Source organism: Puma concolor, chromosome B4 (genome assembly GCF_028749965.1).
Source record: "Puma concolor isolate L17-30 chromosome B4, mPumCon1.1.hap2, whole genome shotgun sequence".
Lineage (NCBI taxonomy): Eukaryota > Metazoa > Chordata > Mammalia > Carnivora > Felidae > Puma > Puma concolor.
In genome coordinates, this window is record NC_141673.1 from 8,813,707 (window position 1) to 8,833,663 (window position 19,957).

Below are 19,957 nucleotides of genomic sequence, written 5' to 3' on the forward strand. Positions count from 1 at the left end.
CACTGATAAATGGAATTCTAAATTAATTAAAACCAAAAATTAAAAACTTCAGGGTAAATTTTGATTTAAAAACTCCATTTCAGCAGTGTGTGGGTGGCTCAGTCAGTTAAGCATCCAACTTTTGATTTCAGCTCAGGTCATAATCCCAGGGTCATGGGATGGAGCCCTGTGTAGGGCTTTGTGCTGAGTGTGGAATGCTTAAGATTTTCTCTCTCTAAAATAAAAAATATATTTTAAAAAAAGTCCATCTCACATATAAGAATTTAAAAGAGAATTTCCCACTGTAATCTTCCTTTTACTTGAACAAAGCAGAACTGGAAGAAAAGAGAACAAAGAAAATAAGATCGTAAGGCCCTAGAATATCAAGGATAAAGAGCAAGCCAAGAGGACATCATGTAAGTATGAATAACGAAAGTCTCTATTACAAGATTGACTATGAAAGAACTGTAAAGCTGTAAAATCAATTAACTAAAAACAGGAAATTAAAAAATATACTGAAAGTCAAAAATTTAAGAATTTAATCCATTAAGAATATATTCTAAAAGCCCTTATTCTCTAATGGGAGGTGGAGGTGGGACTAATGGGACCTGCAGGTGCCAGTAAACAAAGACTGTGGGACGGGGCGCCTGGGTGGCTCAGTCGGCTAAGCGTCCGACATCAGCTCAGGTCACGATCTTGCGATCTTGCGGTCCGTGAGTTCGAGCCCCCCGTTGGGCTCTGGGCTGATGGCTCAGAGCCTGGAGCCTGCTTCCGATTCTGTGTCTCCCTCTCTCTCTGACCCTCCCCCGTTCATGCTCTGTCTCTCAAGTAAATAAACGTTAAAAAATAAAAAATTAAAAACAAAAAACAAAAAACAAAGATTGTGGGAAAAGACTGTTACCCTTCCTCTGCCCCCTACCGCCCCCCACCCCCCGCAAAGAATTTTATCCAGTGATATAGGGTTCATCTAAGGTAGCACATATACCAATCTACTAGGTTCTAAGGATATTCCTTGGTTAATTACATAACAGATCCAAATTCAAGGCATCTCTTTGAACTAAGTCATTCACATAATTCCTGCAAGGTTAAGACAGATACAGATATGTGCTCATGCTACTGGAATTCAATATCTTACATGAGTAACTTTAAATTATGAAGGCATTAATAATGCTATACAGGTATCAAAACCCAATTTTATATCCTTTATATCTTGTAGCATATTTTGACAGAGTGATCTTTGTTTCCTTATGAATCAGTTAACTATCAGGTAATTATAGTTAACTAGAAATTAGTTAACTATCCTGATTTAAGGAGCTTCCACAGTTGAGTACAGCATAGTGAGACGAGGTACAAAACTATCCAGAGGTCAGTGAGTTTATAATCAATTTGGAGAGAGACTATCACATAAAAACAATTTAAGAAACCTTATAAGAAGCAGTTAAGTCCAAGCTGTAAATATAAACTGATACTAAATATATATCAATCAATATATAGAAACGTTCAAATGGAAGTTATTTTTCAAGGTACACACTCCTAAGAAGTTACATAGGTAATTATCTCAATCAGGTTGCCATCACTGAAAATACTTTGCAACTCCTACTTTGCTTCCAGACCAATTTACAAATCACACAAGGAAATGTGCCTCATTACTTTGAACTCATTTTGGACCCCAAACAGTATTGCCCAGACAAATCACTTAACCAGACCTGAAAAATAGTTCTTGGTTGCTCCCCTAAATCAAATCCACCCTGAAAGAATGAAGATTTTTCCCTACGGAAATTCCAAAGAGTATTTCTTATTCTGGAAGCAACTCCTAAATAATTCCTCAGATGTTTTAAGAAAAGACAGTACTTCCACTTTCAGAAAAGCCAGGGTAACAGCAGTCGGATGTACCCTTGCAGGTAAAAAAAACAAACAAACAGACAGACAACTAAAAAACTGGACAAAATATATAAACAACGGTTTTCAAAACATTGGACATCAGGCAAGGAAGGACAGTGATCCCTAAAGAGATGGTAAACAAACAAGCTGAGCCCTACAATTGCCCTAGCTTGCTGCCTAGGGAAAGATTCCAGGCCACCAAGCCGCCGGGAGGGGAAACCCAAGTGGAACTCAGAGACCTCCCTGAATTGAGGAGATGCAGCTGAGATTTCCAGAAGGCTGAGGCAGCTAGAGTTTGCAGTGAACAGCACTGGAAAGGAAGAGCCGCACAGAGGAAGAACTCTCGAGATCTGTAGGGGGATCCCTCCAGTATTCAGCTGAGTAGCAGCTAAGGAACTAGGAAAAACACAGGTAACATCACACTTAACAGTAGGATGTTTTCCCCCTACATCCAAGGAAAAAGCAAAGGTGCCCATTCATACTTCTTCCACTCGACATGGTACCTGAGGTCCTAGCCAGTTCGATAAGGCAAGATTTAGAACTCAAAGGTCAAAAAATAAAATTGACTTTCTTTGTAAATGATACAGTTGTACATGAAAAAAAAAAACACAAAATAACGGACAAAAATGCCACTGAAAGTAATGAATGAAATTAGGAAAGTTTATTTATTTAGTGTATTCAATCACATCAATGAAAACAAACTGTCCAAATGAAAGAGGGCTTTAATAAAGAAAGGCTTCCAGGAAGAAAACTTTAGAGAAGGCTTTCTGAGAGTGAGAAGCAAAATGGTTTGGAAGCCAGAAACAGGGAGGATATTTTACATAAGGAATAGCCTTTTATAAGGTATGAGGACAAAAAGCGAGAGAATCATATGGAAAATAGAGAAAAGATTGTATAGAAGGCAAAGGTTCAGGGGGGCCTGGGTGGCTCAGTCGGTTAAGCATCCGACTTCGGCTCAGGTCATGATCTCACAGTTCGTGAGTTCAAGCCCCACGTTGGGCTCTGTGCAGACAGCTCAGGGCCTGGAACCTGCTTCGGATTCTGTGTCTCCCTCTCTTTCTCTACCCCTCCCCCACTCATGCTTTGTCTCCCTCTGTCTCTCAAAAATAAATAAACATTAAAAAAAAAAAAGGCAAAGGTTCAAAACTAGGGGATGACAGTTGAAAGCTGGAAGCAGTGAAGGAGCCTGGCTCCAACACAGGTGTTTGGATTTCACAGAATAAGAAAGCATAGGCTGATAAAGAAAATAGTATGTAGGAAATGTTTTCTGGTGAGAAACTAGGAACAGAGCAACTGACAGGAAGCTATTTTAATAATCCAGCCACAAGCTGAGGGTGACTTAGAATCAGGATGGCGGAGTGGAAGCAAAAAGGAGAGGCTCAAGGTCCAAAGCCACAGAGAAAGGCGCTAAGGGAGATGACAATGCTCCAAGATTCAGTGGTTCAGGCTTTGGTGACCCAGGATTGGGAGGGGGGGTTACCAATGAGGGGACCCAACAGAGTCAACAACTTTTAAGGGAGGTGAAGCAGAGGCCCCTCTCCAGTCTCCAGAGTTACCTTCCTAAAAAGCACTCTGAATGACAATTTCCAAGTCTTGGTGGGGGTGGGGGGGGGTGTTAAAGGAAAACAAGAGAAAATGACATTAAATACTCATTTTTAAGTACAGTAAATAGAAGTCTAGAGAGCATCCGCTTCCAAAGCAAACACAAAACATCAGTGTTGAGCCTGGGCTCTGGCAGGTTCAGGAAGCGCAGGGCGGTGTCACAATATGCTGAGGCCGAGCCACAAGCTGCCTGTGGGGCACAGGGTCCCCTTTTTAAAGTTTTCAAACCAGCCCTTACTGGCTCGAAATGTGATGTGTTTTGCATTTCCATTCTATTGTTTTGTTTTTGTTATTTCTACAAAGAGCCTTTTCACTAATTCTCTCTGTGTTTTAAAAGTAATGTTTTCCCCACTGAGCTGTGTTTCAGGAACGGGAATGTGTGGGCATAAAAAAACCTCCTCTCTTTATCCACAGACCCACCTGCATTAAGAGGGAATCAGTCATTAGCGTGCCTTTTTAAGGAGATACAGCCAAACTACAAAATAAAAATATCATAAATTCTAAACACTTTGGTACAAAAATATAGAAAGTTTTATAGTGAAGAGGTTGACAAAAGAGTAGTTGGGAAAAGATTTATTTTAAAATCTGTTGGTACATCTAAGTGGAGAGATTCTATATTCAGAAGTGCCACTGAAATATACAACTGGGTAAAAGATCTCCCTGCTGAGTATGACAGACCATCTTGTAAAATTTCCAGGAAGGATAAATATCTAGTCCTTGGAGGGTCTCAGTTTTCATCCTTCTACTTTGTTTCTCTTTTCTTCTTTCCTCACCAGAACCTAGTAGATGTTCAAAACATTTCAATTGCTATGCTGACCTGGGCCTAAATGAGGAAACCTTGTCTACTTCCACTTTTTGAGGTTCTCAGTGTGTTTTTGAAATAAAGACATGCCAAAACAGCATTATAAAAACTGTGGTATATTTTAAATATATACATTTGATAAATGAACACTTTTAGGAAAAGAATACAATGTAACCCGTCCTATTCACAAGACACAGGATTAATAAACATGTTCATTTGTCATAAACTACACAATGTGATCTAGTAACTAGAACATGTTTCAAGTTATAACCAGTATTTTCTTTTGATCCTGTGAATTTATCTCTCAGAATGTCTACACCTGCTATGTGCAAACCATTCTGCTGGGAGCCAGAGCAGTATAAACTCGTTTTGAGCTCAAAGTACCAAGAGAGGAACCCTGACTTCTCCCTTTTTTCTAGTTGAGGAGCTACAAGAACTTCTAAGGATTATCATGCCACCTATGCCCTTGACAGGAATCTGGTGGCCTTGCCCTGTGGATTACCTGCTACCATCTCCATTCAAACAGTTTCAATTTTTCTCTCTCTCCTGGGTCCTTGCTACACATCTTTACGTAGAATTTCTCACCTTAACAGGTTGCTTTCTCAACCTGGCCCTGATTCCATTATTTCCTTTCTTTCTTTTCCAAACATCTTGAAATAAACTACACTCACTGCTGTCATTCTTCCTACCATCCATTATCTCTTTTGCCCCTTGTAATCTAGATCAACAAATGATCACACAGAATTTGTATTCATATAAAAGTAAATAAATAAATAAATAAAAAGAATATGGGGCGCCTGGGTGGCGCAGTCGCTTAAGCGTCCGACTTCAGCCAGGTCACGATCTCGCGCTCCGTGAGTTCGAGCCCCGCGTCGGCCTCTGGGCTGATGGCTCAGAGCCTGGAGCCTGTTTCCGATTTGTGTCTCCCTCTCTCTCTGCCCCTCCCCCGTTCATGCTCTGTCTCTCTCTGTCCCAAAAATAAATAAACGTTGAAAAAAAATTAAAAAAAAAAGAATTTGTAGCAATTGACATTGAAATGGTCAATTAGCATATTCTGAGTGTCAAACAGCACTCCCCAGCGTAACCTCCAATCATTCTGAAAAATATCAACCTCTGAACATGCAAAGCTCAGAAATATTGTATAAGCCAACAAAGTACAGGTATCCCACAGCTGTAACTGAAAACAGCTTACTGATAATGGATAAAAAAAGATGGGAAGAAATGGGATGGATTGGGGGAAAGGAGGCAATACTTAAGAGTAACAGGTCTGGGGGGCAGTCATTTAAGCATCCAACTCTTATTTTTGGCTGAGTCATGATCTCACGGTTGTGAGAGTGAGCCCTAATGGGGCTCTGTACTGGGCGTGCAGCCTGTTTAGGATTCTCTCTCTCTCCCACTGCCCCTCCCTACTCCTCTCAAAAAAAAAAAAAAAAAAAAGTAACAGAGCTGAGGAAAAGGTATGGAAGGAAGACAAGAAAGCAAAGAGCAGTGAACTAAAGAGGAATAAAATGAAGGAAAATGGGCTAGATTTATGTTCAACAAATCTTCCTTTCTTAATTATGGTTGAGAATCAAATTAAACTAATGCTAGTTCAATAGACCAATTGGAGACTTACAGACATGTAACAACTCTTTTAAAAAAAATGTTTATTTTTGAGAGGTTGTGGGGGGAGGAAGGGCAGAGAGAGAGGGAGACAGAGGGTCCCAAGCAGACTCTGCACCATCAGTGCAGAGCCCGATGCGGGGCCCAAACTCACGAACCTCAAGATCATGTTCCGAGCCGAAGTCGGAAGCTTCTGACTAAGCTACCCAGGAGCCCCAGCCAATTTAACAACCTTCAAGCTGTAAAAACGTACACATATCCAGAGGCTCTTCTAGATACTGCTTTCTGATCTCATCCCTTTTACTGGTTCATCATCTGGCCCTTGGGAGATGGATCAACACTCACCTCAGGCAGTCAAGCAAGAGGTCACTTCCTTTACTCTGCTCTTACAGATAAGCTGAAATGAGTCACCACTTTCTAACTCCATCTGATATCATTTGCATGGTTGTAGGTACAGTGACAAGCACCATTATGGTTTATGACTAATCTTCTTTGAATGGTACTTTTTTTTTTTAAGTATAGTTGACACTGAATGGTACTTTATAATGCTTTTATGAATTCAAACATACAGAATCGCATCATTATTTCTAAAATCATTTCCAGTTCTGAAATGCAACGTAATCTAAGAATCTGAGTGTAGCATGTCACAGCCTGTAAGTCAGCCATTGGCCCTGTACCCCAAGACCAGCTTTATAAAACATACCACTTCTTCATATAGCTGTCTTCTCCATATACTAAATATGTTCCTTTGTACCTCTGCACAGGCTGTTCCCTTTGCTTCTGCCTGAAATGCCCTTTTCTTCCATGACTTACTGGGAGTGTCTCCCTCCCTGGAAAGGCTTTCTTGACTTCCAGTTGTATTGATGACTTTCCTTTCCCCCCCTGCCCCATCCCTTGTACTGTCTCTCACAGCATGTATTACACCAACTGGAACTCATCTGTGTCCAAGTCTGTCACGCCCACTTGGCTGTGCACTCCCCGGGAGCAAAGATCTCTTCTCATCCCATTCTTGTAGTCCTAGTGTCTAAGATCATTCAGCACATGTACACATGCAAATGTTCAGTGAAACTGTAGCCATCCTAGTCCCTAGCATATAAAAAGATTTTAATTTTTAAATTTTTTTTAGGATTTTATTCTTAAGCAATCTCTACACCCAACATAGGGCTTGAACTTATAACCCAGAGATCAAGAGTCACGTGTTCCACTGACTGAGCCAGGAATAACCATTCTGATCATTTCTACTAATAAGGATTAAAAGGACACTCATTAGTAACTAAGATTTCCAGACATATTAAAAATTTTAATAACAATATTCTTTCTGTAATCTTAAAATGTGTATCTATTATAAGCAGTAATTTAAAAAATATGAAAAGAACCTGGAGACAATTTAAAAAGGAAAGCCCCTTCCACCCCCATATATTTAAACCATTAGAATGACTACTTTTTTTAATGACTACTTCTTTTAATTCTATTTTTAGTTTTAGTTCTTTCCTAACTTCATGTGAAAAAGATTTATTAAGACCTACTGTGTGTAACTTACAATGCCAGATACTGGTTATACAAACGTGAAAAAAATCGAAGTATTTTTATTCACATAGCTATGTTCTAGCAAAGAAATAATATATAAATGAAATGATTATTTCATTACAATTCTATTAAGTGCTCTGAGTGTTTAAAAAAATTTTTTTTAATGTTTATTTATTTATTTATTTTTAAATATTTATTTATTTTTCAGACAGAGAGAGAGACAGAGCATGAATGGGGGAGGGCCAGAGAGAGGGAGACACAGAATCTGAAACAGGCTCCAGGCTCTGAGCTGTCAGCACAGAGCCCGACGCGGGGCTCGAACTCACAGACCGCGAGATGATGACCTGAGCCGAAGTCGGCCCCCCAACCGACTGAGCCACCCAGGCACCCCTAATGTTTATTTATTTTTGAGAGAGAGACAAGAGTACAAGCTGGGGAGGGACAGAGAGAGGGAGACACAGAATCTGAAGCAGGCTCCAGGCTCCGAGCTGTCAGCACAGAACCTGATGCGGGGTTTGAACCCACGAACCGTGAGATCATGACCTGAGCTGAAGTTGGACCCTTAACCGATTGAGCCACCCAGGCGCCCTTTAAAAATTAAAAAAAAAAACAACAAAAAACGGGGGGGAGCACATCTAATTTGGGGTGGGGTGATTAGCAAGTCACTAAGGAAGTGTCATAAATTGAGCTCACAGGATTGAAGAGGCATCAACTAAGGTCAGGGTGGGGGGGCTTCCAAGCTATGGGAACAGCAAGTGCGAAGAAAAAACTGAGTGGAGAGGACTATGCATTTCAGGAACCAGAAGGGGGTCATTGTGGTGAGAGTTCAGGCAGCAAAGGGGAGAGTGGCAGGAAAGAAGGTAGGGTGTTCACTGGGTATTCAGTGAACAAGAGAGACCAGTGATTTATGAAGCTTATATTCCAAAAGGGGTATGGCAGGGCTTTTGGGACTCATTAACAGTTTTAAGCAGGGGACAAATATGATCAGATTTACACGTGTTTTGAGTGTCTTATACTGAGGTAGAACATATATTGAATAGATATTTGGTTTTAAAATTTTTTTTTTTTCAATGTTTATTTTATTTTTTTTGGGACAGAGAGAGACAGAGCATGAACGGGGGAGGGGCAGAGAGAGAGGGAGACACAGAGTCGGAAACAGGCTCCAGGCTCCGAGCCATCAGCCCAGAGCCCGACGCGGGGCTCGAACTCACGGACCGCGAGATCATGACCTGGCTGAAGTCGGACGCTTAACCGACTGCGCCACCCAGGCGCCCCAGATATTTGGTTTTAAAAAACTATTCTTTTTGCAGCCTCAACAATTCTCTGAGGCAGAGAATTCCCTGCTTACAAAAGAAAAAACGGAGGTTTTGCAAAGCTAAGTAATTTATTTGAGGTTATTTATTCAATAAACACTTGAGAGCCTACAATATGGCAGGCACAGTACAGTGAGTACTCAGGGATGCAGAGATGAATACAACAGTCTTGCTCTTTAGAAACTGATAATGTAGTGAGAGAGACAGACCTAGAAACATGACATAGGGCAGTCCGTGCTATAAATGGGTAAAATAAAACGGAGCAGAGAAAAATGAAATCTTCCTAGGAAGAATTAATCATTTCATCTCTGTGTTAAAAGAGCATTTCTTTCACACTATTATAGTTTTTAATTCTCATTCATTCCTGTGCTTGAAGCATAGTAGGTACCCAAGCAAATGTCTGCAATACAAACCAACCCAGGACTTTTAACTCCTGGGCAGTGCCTTTCCAAAACCAACTGCGCCTCTAACTCTGGAAGGGTATGCATTAATTCCAAGGAGTTCTTCTGAAGCTGCTTTCCGAGCCAGTTTACAAACCACAAAAGAAAATAAGTCTCATTAAAGCCAAACCTTGGGGCGCCTGGGTGGCTCAGTTGGCTGGGCATCCGACTTCAGCTCAGGTCATGATCTCACAGTGAGTTCAAGCCCCGCATCGGGCTCTGTGCTGACAGCGCAGAGCCTGGAGCCCGCTTCAAGTTCTGTGTCTCCCTCTCTCTCTCTGCCCCTCCCCACCCCTGTTCTCTCTCTCTCTCTCAAAAATAAATAAACATTAAAAAAAAAAAAGTCAAACCTCATTTCTGACCCAGCCTGAAAACCCAAAATATCTAAACAGTTATTTTTTAAAATCTTTCTTCAACTTTTTAAACATCACTAATGGTCTGTAACAAACATTTTAAGGAATCTCTATGCCCCCAACTTCAGGACCCCAAGATAAAGAATGGCATGCTCTACTGATTGAGCCAGTCAGGTATCCCTGAACAGTTATTTTTTAATTTTTGTATTTTTTAAGATTTTATGTTTTGAACTAATCTCTATATCCAAAGTGGGGCTCAAACAACCCCAAGACCAAGAGTTGCACCCTCTTCTGACTGAGCCATCCAGGCACCCCAGTTACTTTTTTTTAAAGCAAATCTTCATTGAGAAGAAATGTTCCTATGAAGACCATTGAGAAAATATTGTATATACTCCTTCATAATTCATGATCTCTGTCCTCAAAGGACTTATATTCTAGTTTCTATTTGGAAAGATAAAATATAGAACACAGAATAAAACAACATATAAGGTAGCATTTGTCCATTTAAAGGATTTATAGACTGCCTACTATATAGGCCAGGTCAGGAGCTGTCTTGGGATGCAAAAATGAGTAGGACAATAGCCTGCCTTTGAGGAACTCATAGTTGTATGTGGGAGGCCAACAATACAGTAACTCCGAATGATCAGAGCTCTATTCAGCAGGTACACACAGATGAGAACACAGAGGCTGTGTTCAATCGCCATCAGTTCTAGTTCATCAGGCACTTATTTCCACTGGTCAGTGCCCATCCCTTGTTAAATATCAGTTATTAGGGGCGCCTGGGTGGCGCAGTCGGTTAAGCGTCCGACTTCAGCCAGGTCACGATCTCGCGCTCCGTGAGTTCGAGCCCCGCGTCGGGCTCTGGGCTGATGGCTCAGAGCCTGGAGCCTGTTTCCGATTCTGTGTCTCCCTCTCTCTCTGCCCCTCCCCCATTCATGCTCTGTCTCTCTCTGTCCCAAAAATAAATAAACGTTGAAAAAAAAAAAATTAAAAAAAAAAATATCAGTTATTAAAATATCTTTTTTACTTTTGTTCTCTTTTAAATGTTTATTTTTGAGAGAGAGCAGAGGAGGGGCAGAGAGAGAGAGACACTGGAGATCCAAAGCGGGCTCCGTGCTGACAGCAGAATGCTCGATGCGGGACTCGAACTCACTAACCATGAGATCATGACCTGTGCCAAAGCTGGATGCTTAACTGACTGAGCCGGTGCCTCTAAAATATGCATATAGGGGCGCCTGGGTGGCGCAGTCGGTTAAGCGTCCGACTTCAGCCAGGTCACGATCTCGCGGTCCGTGAGTTCGAGCCCCGCGTCAGGCTCTGGGCTGATGGCTCAGAGCCTGGAGCCTGTTTCCGATTCTGTGTCTCCCTCTCTCTCTGCCCCTCCCCCGTTCATGCTCTGTCTCTCTCTGTCCCAAAAATAAATAAACGTTGAAAAATAAAATATGCATATATTTTTTATGTTATTATTATTTTTAAGTTTATTTATTTATTTTGAGAGAAAGAGAGAGAAAGCGCACGTGGGGGAGGGGCCGAGAGTGGGGGACAGAAGAAGAATCCCAAGCAGGCTCTGCACTGTCAACACGGAGCCCAATGAGGGACTCGAACTCTCAAACTGCTAGATCATGACCTGAGCCAAAACCAGGAGTCGGTCACTTATCTGACAGAGCCACCCAGGAGCCCCTAAAATATATTTTTTTTAATGGTTATCTATTTTTGAGAGAGAAAGTACATGTGTGCGCAATCAGGTAAGGGGCAGAGAGAGGGAGGGAGACAGAGGATCTGAAGCAGGCTCTGAGGTGTCAGCAGAGCCCAATGTGGGGCTCAAATTAATAAACTGTGAGACCATGACCTGAGCCGAAGTCGAATACTTAACCAACAGAGCCACCCAGGCGCCCCCAGTTATTAAAATATTTTAACTTTACTTTTTAAAAAAAAAAAAAATTTTTTTTTTAACGTTTATTCATTTTAGAGACAGAGCATGGATGGGGGAAGGTCAGAGAGAGAGGGAGACACAGAATCTGAAACAGGCTCCAGGCTCTGAGCTGTCAGCACAGAGCCCGATGCGGGGCTTGAACTCACGGACCGCGAGATCATGACCTGAACCGAAGTCGGTCGTCCAACTGACTGAGCCACCCAGGCACCCCTTTTAACTTTACTCCAAATTATAAGCAAAATGAGAATTACCGTAATTACTATATGAAAAAACAGTGACACGCACACAAAAATAATGTTAAAGGGTTAGAGGAAACGGTGAGAACTGAACTTTAGGGATACCTTGGGATCCCCAAGCAAGGAAGGTTTGGGTGTTTGGAGAGGAGCTGGCTGTAGATACGGGGAATACAGTTATCAAAGGCCAGCAGCTGGAACTACGTAGGTAGAGCTCTCCAACTCTGAGGAGCACACAGCTTAGAGCTGTGTTGTCCAACACAGTAGCCACTAGCCACATGTGGCTACTGAGCACCTGAAATGTGGTTAGTCTAAATTGGGATGGGGTAAGTGAAAAATCCACTCCAGATTTCAAAGACCTAACACGAAAACAAAACAAAACAAAACAAAACAAAAAGGAATGTAAAGCATCTCACTGTTTTTTTACTGATCACACGTTTACATAAAATATTTGGGGTATACTGAAGTAAATAAAATGTTATGAAAATCTATTTCACTTTTTCCACCTTTTCAGTGTGGCTCACATTTGTGGCCTGCAGTCTACTTCTACTGGACAACACTAGTCTGAGGCACTTGAAATAACAAGCTAGAGTTTAAACCCTCTAGGCAATGAAACACCACTGAAGGTTTTCAACCATAAGTGCCTGTGCTAGATCTGGGGAGGGGACAGGAAACAGAAAGTGCTGTTTCAGGAAGATTAGTGTGGGGGCAATCTGTAGGATCAAGACCCTAGAGGCAGTTGTCAATGTCAAAAGGCTGGCAAAGGTCGAAGGGTAAGCAGGCTCAACTGGATGGTACACAAGGTGTTTGGAAGTCACACGCTGGGTGGAGAGAGGAGAAATCCAGAGCAGGGTGAGGTGAGGGAAGAGTGAGCTGCAAGCCCTGGCCCAGCCTGGATAACCAAGGTGCACTGCTGAGCAGACTGAGCAAGGTCAGCCACTGTTTAGGTTAGATCTAGTGGGGGGTCAGGGGTTAGGGGTCAGGGCTCCCAGGCAGAGGTACAATTCAGAAGAACAGGATCAGTGTCCTCTTCAGCAATTTCAGATCTAGCTCTGTGTGGCAAGACTTCCAACAGTGAGATCAAGTCCCAGAGAAGGTAGGAGTAGAATGCAAGGCTACCAGAAACTACAAGAGGGCAATAAATTATAAAAGCAAAGCCCAGACTCACAACACAGCCAACGAATATTTACTGGGGGTTTGCCGTGAGCCTGAAGCTTGGCTGGCTCTGGAGACAAGAGAAACAAAACAGACGTGGTCCTGAATCACAAATTGTGGCGACAGCTACGAAAAAGGAACAAGAGATCTGAGAGACCTGACTGAGGGTGGACTGGGGTGGTGGTGGGAGGCCATAAAGGAGAGCCTCTCTGAAGAAGTGGCATTTTAATCGCAACCCTGGAGGCAGGTGGGTGAAGATTAAGGGGGAAGCGGGGGAAGAACAGCCCAAGCCAGGAGAGTAGTGCGTACAAAAACCTTGAGGCTGCGAAGAAAAGGTCTGGGTAATTCAAGGAACTGAAAGAAAGACTGAGTAATTAGGACATCAGAAAGGGGAGTGGGCCATAAAAGAGACAAGGGAAGGCTGGAGGGGCAGGCAGAGGCCAACCGTTCAGAGTCTCATAGGATGAAAAATAAAATCCCAAAAGGGCCTCAGTACAGCGGGAAGCCACAGGGGTTTTGACCAGAGAAGTGGTCTGATCCCCATGGCGTTCTAAGTACTCCAATTACCTACACTCTGCTCAGACTACTGAATGGGAGCCAGCTTGGCAGCAAAGAGGCAGGAGCCAATATTTGTAGCTGAGTAGCAGGATTCCAGGTCTGGGATAAGAGAGTTTATTATAGGGCCCTCCGAGTGTTCCAGGGTCGCCAGCAGGGAGAAGGATGGCATCACCAAAAAATACAGAAAAATCGGATAAAGAGCTAGCTTAGGAGGCAAAGTTAAACATAACTTTAAACATATGAAATATGAACAAATAGTGAAGAATTCTAGCAGTAAATATTGATGTTTTGGAGTATGGGAAGAGAGGTCAGACGTGGATATTCAGGTTAGCAGATACAAAGGTGACAGTTTAAGTCCCAAAAGTAAATAACATTTTCCAGGAGTAGAAAGAGAAAAATAAAACAACAACAAAAGGAGCCTAAGTCTGATCCTTGGTGTTTATCTCTGGGATAGAAGTCAGGAGAAAGAAGTCCTCATACTATATCAAAAGGGATACAGTATGAGGAGGAACTTTTTGGGAGATGGTGAAACCATCCTGATTGTCGTGGTGGTTACACGAATCTATACCTGTGTTAACATTCATAGAACTGTACACATACTAAAAGTTAATGTTACTGTATGTTATTTTTGTTTTTAATTTGAGAGAGAGAGGTAGAGAGAGAGAGGATGGGGGAGAGGGTCAGAGAGAGAGAATCCCATGCTCCATGCTCAGCACTGAGTCTGACGTGGGGCTCCATCCCATGACCACGAGATCATGACCTGAGCCCACATCAAGAGTCAGATGCTCAACTGAGTCACCCACACACCCCACTGTATGTAATCTTTTAAATAACGTTTTTTAAAGAGGTAGGGATAGTCAAAAGGACTGCTGCAGGGAGACATAACAGGATAAATCCCGAAAAGATGCTCTGGGAATTTTAACCATTAGGTAATTGGCAACCTTGGAAAAAGCCTCAGCGAGTGGTAAGGCTGGGAGCCAGGCTGCAAAGGTTCAAAGAAAAACTTGAGCAGTGAAGAGAAGCAGTCAGTACAGCCTCCTCTTTTAGAACTCTGGGGATGAAAGGAAGAGCAGAATGGCACACAGCTCAAAGAGATAAGGGGAACTGGAAGATTCAGCAAACTGGCAGAGCCAACCTTCTACACCATGAGTTGCTCCATTTCCGTATTCTTCTAGAACGTGCATTTTGCACATGAATTATTTACTTTATTATTGTCCTGTGAAACTAAAACCGCTAAAACAAACCCAAAATCATTACACTTTTAACTCTGCTCCTTAGTTAGCTGACATTTACTGTGCTCCTACTACATGCCAAGTACCGTGTTAGATACAAAAGTGAGTAAGGCCTGGTCCTTGGAAGAGCACACAGGATTTATCACAATCACAAGGTACTGGAGTGGAGATCTGCACAAAGGACTCTGAAAGCCTTGACCTTCTAAATTAAATGCATTTCTATTTACCTTTATAAAAACCAAACAGGGAAGAAATGAAGACAAAGCATGGATGCAATTTTGTAAAAATGTTAATTTCTAAAAACTAAGAATGAGTTTAACATTAAATTCTTTTTAAATTATTTATTATTTATTTATTTATTTTGGAAGAGTGAAAGAGAGCTTGAGGAGTGAGGGGCAGAGAGGGAGACAGAATCCTAAGCAGCGCAGAGCCCGATGCGGGGCTCAAACTTACCAACCTCGAACCGCGAGATCATGACCTGAGCTGAAACCAAGAGTCGGGAGGCTCAACCGACTGAGCCACCCAGGTGGCCTAACGTTAAATTCTTAAGTCAGGTATGGGCAACCTAATCATCAGTGGCACTTGCCTTTTCTTTTCCTGTCTACCTTCTGCCTTTCTTCCCATGGATAATTTAGGAGGCAAAATGGAGTAAGCACAGACTTTGAAAACAGACAGACTTGAGACTAAACATGGTTCTTCGAGATCTTTTTCTTATCCATAAAACAGTAATGACACCTTCCCCACAGGCTTGAGAGAAGGATTAGGAAAAAATATAAAGAGGTTGGCATATGAGAAGCAGGCAGTGAATGTTGGTTAACGTCACTATCATTTGAACAAGTGGTATTGTTCTGATTTAAAACATTTTTAAGGGCTTCCATTTGAATGAGGAAAAAAATTATTTTTTCAAGGGCATGATGTTCATATGCTACCTTAGAAATGCAGCTTGGTAATTCCTTCTTAAGTCCTATCAGAAACTATTCTGCTCAAATACATGATGTTGGGGACAAACACTTAAAAACGGCCAAGAACCAAGAAAATATAAAGGCATCGTTATTATCATCGCTGTTTCCCAAGTGGGACAAACCGGTCTGATTTGTGCTCTGGATCCCTTAGTGCAGGGATCTACCTACATTCATACCCCTCCCACTACCTACCTACAGCAAAACTGCACAATGTAGAGATGCAAGACTATGTGCTAAAAGTTCTTTAAAGACGCATTTACATAACACCACCAAGTATGTACAGTTTCAAAGCCAAGATCATTGATGCTTCTCCCAATCAACAGGAAGCTATCATCCATTGAAATTCCCCACAACAATGAAGGAAACAGCCTCTATTGTTCAACTTTCACAAAATGCTAAGATGCAAAAATTTATACACCTTATGTCCGTACGCTTAACTACTAGGGTGAGGAAAGGCAACCAATGACGTTTTGTTCACTATGGAGAAATATCTCTGGCCAATTGTGTTGCATAATTTTGCTTCTATCGTAATACAAATGACCAACTTGAAATTCCCCTTATTCCTCGCACAATTTTCGCATAGGGGCTAAAAAGTAATAAAACAGCCAAAAGACACATGAGATGGCAAGGAAACTTAAAAGCCCGACCGGTACACTGTGCCTAAAGAACTGAGGATAGGCTGGTCTTTAAGAAGCTACCGTTACTGGGTATCTTGAGCCACTTTAGGGTATTCCGCCCACCGGTATAAGCCCGCTAGCTTGAACCTAAGGGAAGCCAGCCCACAGGAAGCCCGAAAACACTCCTCGTGCTGTTTCGTCCCATTTCCTTGTGGAAAGTCTGAATCGCCTCTCGAAGGTGGCCACACACCGCAGGGCTCTGGGGTGAGGGGCGGGAGCGGGACCCCACCCCCCACCCCCGGCCGGGATTAAGCAGGGGGACGCATTCCCGCCGACACGCGGGTCCCACACAGGCCTGACGCCTCCCTCTGCCACCCGCCAGGCAGGGGGCCTGACGCGCCTTGGCGGGCCCGGCTCTCCGCCGCGACGGGGCGTCTCTCCCCGCCCGGAGGCCCCCCAGCGACGGGAAGCTAACCCGACTCGACCAGCCCACCCGGAAGCCCTCCCCCAGCTCACACCTGCTGGCGCGTGACGCCCGGAGCCGCGCGCGCCCGCCAGCCCCGGCCCTGCCATTCGGGGCGCCTCTTCCCTGCACGCCGGACGTCGCCCGCGTCCCTCCCCGCCCCGGGGTCAAACCCACCACACGCCCGCCCCCACGGAGCGCGCGCTCAACGCCCCCGCCCCCGCCGGGGCCCGCGCGCGCTCCCGCCCCCCCCTCCGGCCCTGTCCCCGCCGCGCGCGCTCACTCGCGAGGACACGCACACGCTGCGACTCAGCTTGACAGGCCGGCCCGCGCCGCGCGCTCCCGCGGGCGTCCTCGCCCACCTGGCCCTCCAGCTCTGACTGGGCGGTGCGCGGGGGGAGGGGAAGGGCGGCAGTGGCCGTCGGTCCTCACTCACCGCCGAGCCGCGCCGGCTCCGAGTGCGCGGCGTTCCGCTGTGAGGCGATGCGCTGCGATGCGCGCGGTCCCCGCTTCTCCGCAGGCTATGGAGGCGACGTAGTAGGGGGACTGAGGGGCGCGGGGGGGGGTCACTCCCTCCCGCTTCACCTCCCAGAAACACGGGGACCCCAGAAACTAAAAACAAAATAAACAAACTTTCCCCTCCGCCTCCCTCCCCCAAAACCACAACACAAACACTCGGGGGCCCGCCCAGAGTCCCACTCCATTGGCCACAGGGAGGATGCTTCCGGCTCTCACTGGCTGGCTTTTATGCCCATCAAGCTGCTGTTCCGCCCCTCCAATTCCTCGCCGCTGCCGTCGCCCCTCATTGGTCAAGTGCTTCCCGTTTGACGAGCTACGATTGGCTGAACTGCCTGCGCCAATCATTCGGGGACACACCCCCTCAGCATCCCAGAGGCCGCTTCCTTGGTCGCGGACCCGGAGAGGCGAAGGGGAAACTAGAGCATGATGGCGGCCGAGCTCACTTGGCGCAACCATCGTCTTTTGTCCTTTTTTAGCTCATTGGTGCCTCGCTCTCGCGCTGCTTCCACTGAGCTCCTCTCTCCATCCAGTATTGCCTAATAACGGAATCTATACGCGCCGGCTCCTTGATTTATCCCCTTCGAAGTGCTGAGTGTGGGCTGGTTGTACGTCATTGGACTGTCAGAATGTCACTCCCTAGTCAAATCTTCAAGCTATTGGTGGAACAGCCAGAAAACCCGTCCAACAACAAGGACTAGTGCCATTGGTTTGACTCCACAGAGTTCTTTCCTGGTATCTTATTGGGCAAATAGGCGCGTCAGTCAGTTCTGGATTCCCTGTGCTACAGTGAATTGTTGGCTGGGAGTTTGCAGGACTCTGGTCGTTTTGACCCATAATTGACGATAATAATGACCATCGTTTATTTTGTGCGTACTTTGTGCCAACTACCGTTCTGATTTCTTTGCAGGGATTATCTGGTTAAACGTGTGAGTTTTACATTGTCTAAATTTTACAGTTAGAAAACTAAGGCTCCAAAAAGGTTAGGACACTTGCCCAAGGTCACCGAGATAGAGAGTAATTAGTGAACCGGCATTTGGAGGGTAGGAGGTCTGACTCCAGAGCCTACCCTCTTTTTACTGTAGTGCCTCTCCCTTCGTCCAGAATCTTACCTGCCAGCCAACATATCTTAAAAATATTTCATTCCTAATGCAAGTTCCCCCATCAGTTTCCAGAGGTGACATTGTGGGAGACTAAAGCTATGGAGAGGTTGTCATTGCCACCACCGCATTCTCCTCTGGCACCCATTCTTCCCTATCCTAAAGGAAACCGTCTTGGTGTTTCCTGACCAGAAGCTCATCTACCTCTATGTTTATTTTCTCAGCTCTATAAATTAACATTTCCACATCCTTGTGTGCCAAGCCACCTTCCTCAACCCCCACTCATCCATCTTCAGCTCACTCTTTAGAGAGAGACCTCAAGAACCAGAAACAAGAAGAAAGAGAGTCGAAAGAGAAATAAAGAATACATCGCTTTAGAAATAAATAATTTATTACATGCAAATGGAACAGCCCTTCGGCTCCTGGGAAGCTTCCAGAGTGGCCCCGGATGCAGTGCAAGACGTGTGCTCCTGGCTGGTGGCCACTAGATTCTTTTTCTGTGGCAGCTTTCAGCGAAGTGAATCCAACATTCCAGCCAGGGGAGGGCAGGATGCTTAGAACCCAATGCCAAAGAGCCGGCCCCAGCCTCTGGGACTGAAAGGATCTCCAGAAGCACAGTTCTGGACTCCAGCCCACATTCCGTCTCGGGTAATTAACATTTTACCATCCCAAATCCCCATCCCCTGTAGCTTCAGTAGGATCACCGCCCTTGTTTCGCTTCCTGATCCAAGCTGTTGTGTAACCTTGTTGGCACTGCTTTAGTAATAAAACAACCACTGTAACACTGTAATGCTCAACACTTAACAGACTTTCAGCAGAGGAAGACAAGGCATTTCACAAACATCAATTAAGATTAAATGGCAGGTATTCCTAGGGCAACTGCCAGCCAGCAGAAGGACAGAAGGAAGATCATGAGTCAAATTCTAACAAAGGTCCTAAGAACCTGATCCTTATAACTACACGCACGTACCCCATACTAGCAATTCCAGTATGGGGATTCTGAACCAGAAAACACAATGAGTGAGAAATGTTCAGAGTCCAAAACCTTCCTTATCTTCATATTTGGCTCTTTGTAACTCTTTTAACCCTTAAACCAGGGGTTGGTTTTATAGTTAATTGTTGGACATATCTGTCTCCCCAACTCAGTTATAAGTTCCTTGAAAACAAATGGTTTCATCTTTTTTTTTTATAAGTTTATTTATTTTGAGAGAGAGACAGAGCGCATAAGTGGGGGAGAGGCAGAGAGAGGGAGGGAGAGAATCCCAAGCAGGCTCCGTGCTGTCATCATGGAGCCCAATGTGGGGCTCAAACGCACAAACAGTGAGATCATGACCTGAGCCAAAACCAAGGGTCAGACGCTTACCTGACTGAGCCCCCCAGGTGCCCCTGTTTTTCATCTTTGTATCCCTTAAATGGTTCTGATTATAAAAGGTCCCCAAACAAATAATTATTCAGTAAATATTTATTGTGTCTGTGGGCACTTTCCTAAGGTACAAGGGCTACACAGATGAATAAAATACCTCTGCCTTCAGGGACTGCAAATCTGGTGGGGGTGGCCAAAATGTAAACAGATCATCACAGTGCAGGTGGCTTGGAAGAACATGGGAGGGACATGGGACTCAAGCTTGGCGGGGCCGAGCTGGCTTCCTGGAAAAAGTGACATCTACGAGGAGAACTGAAGGATGAAAT

The 19,957-nt window shown here is 44.2% G+C and overlaps 1 protein-coding gene and 1 long non-coding RNA gene across 5 annotated transcripts in view; one reads left to right on the forward strand and one right to left on the reverse strand.

The window, feature by feature from the left end:
• TNRC6B (trinucleotide repeat containing adaptor 6B) overlaps positions 1-17,324 on the reverse strand; it is a 259,643-nt gene extending 242,319 nt beyond the window's left edge. Inside the window, exon 1 of one of the 4 annotated variants that reach the window (XM_086712195.1) lies at positions 16,952-17,324. The gene's annotated coding sequence lies outside the window, so the exon portion shown is untranslated. The remainder of the gene's footprint in view (positions 1-16,951) is intronic. The other 3 variants (XM_086712196.1, XM_086712194.1, XM_025926993.2) reach the window with 3 other exon arrangements.
• A 210-nt stretch (positions 17,325-17,534) lies between these two features.
• Positions 17,535-19,058, forward strand: LOC147578875 (uncharacterized). The gene is made up of 2 exons (XR_015253286.1): positions 17,535-18,097; positions 18,493-19,058. It is a non-coding gene; the product is annotated as an uncharacterized LOC147578875 (long non-coding RNA).
• Positions 19,059-19,957: the final 899 nt, after the last annotated feature.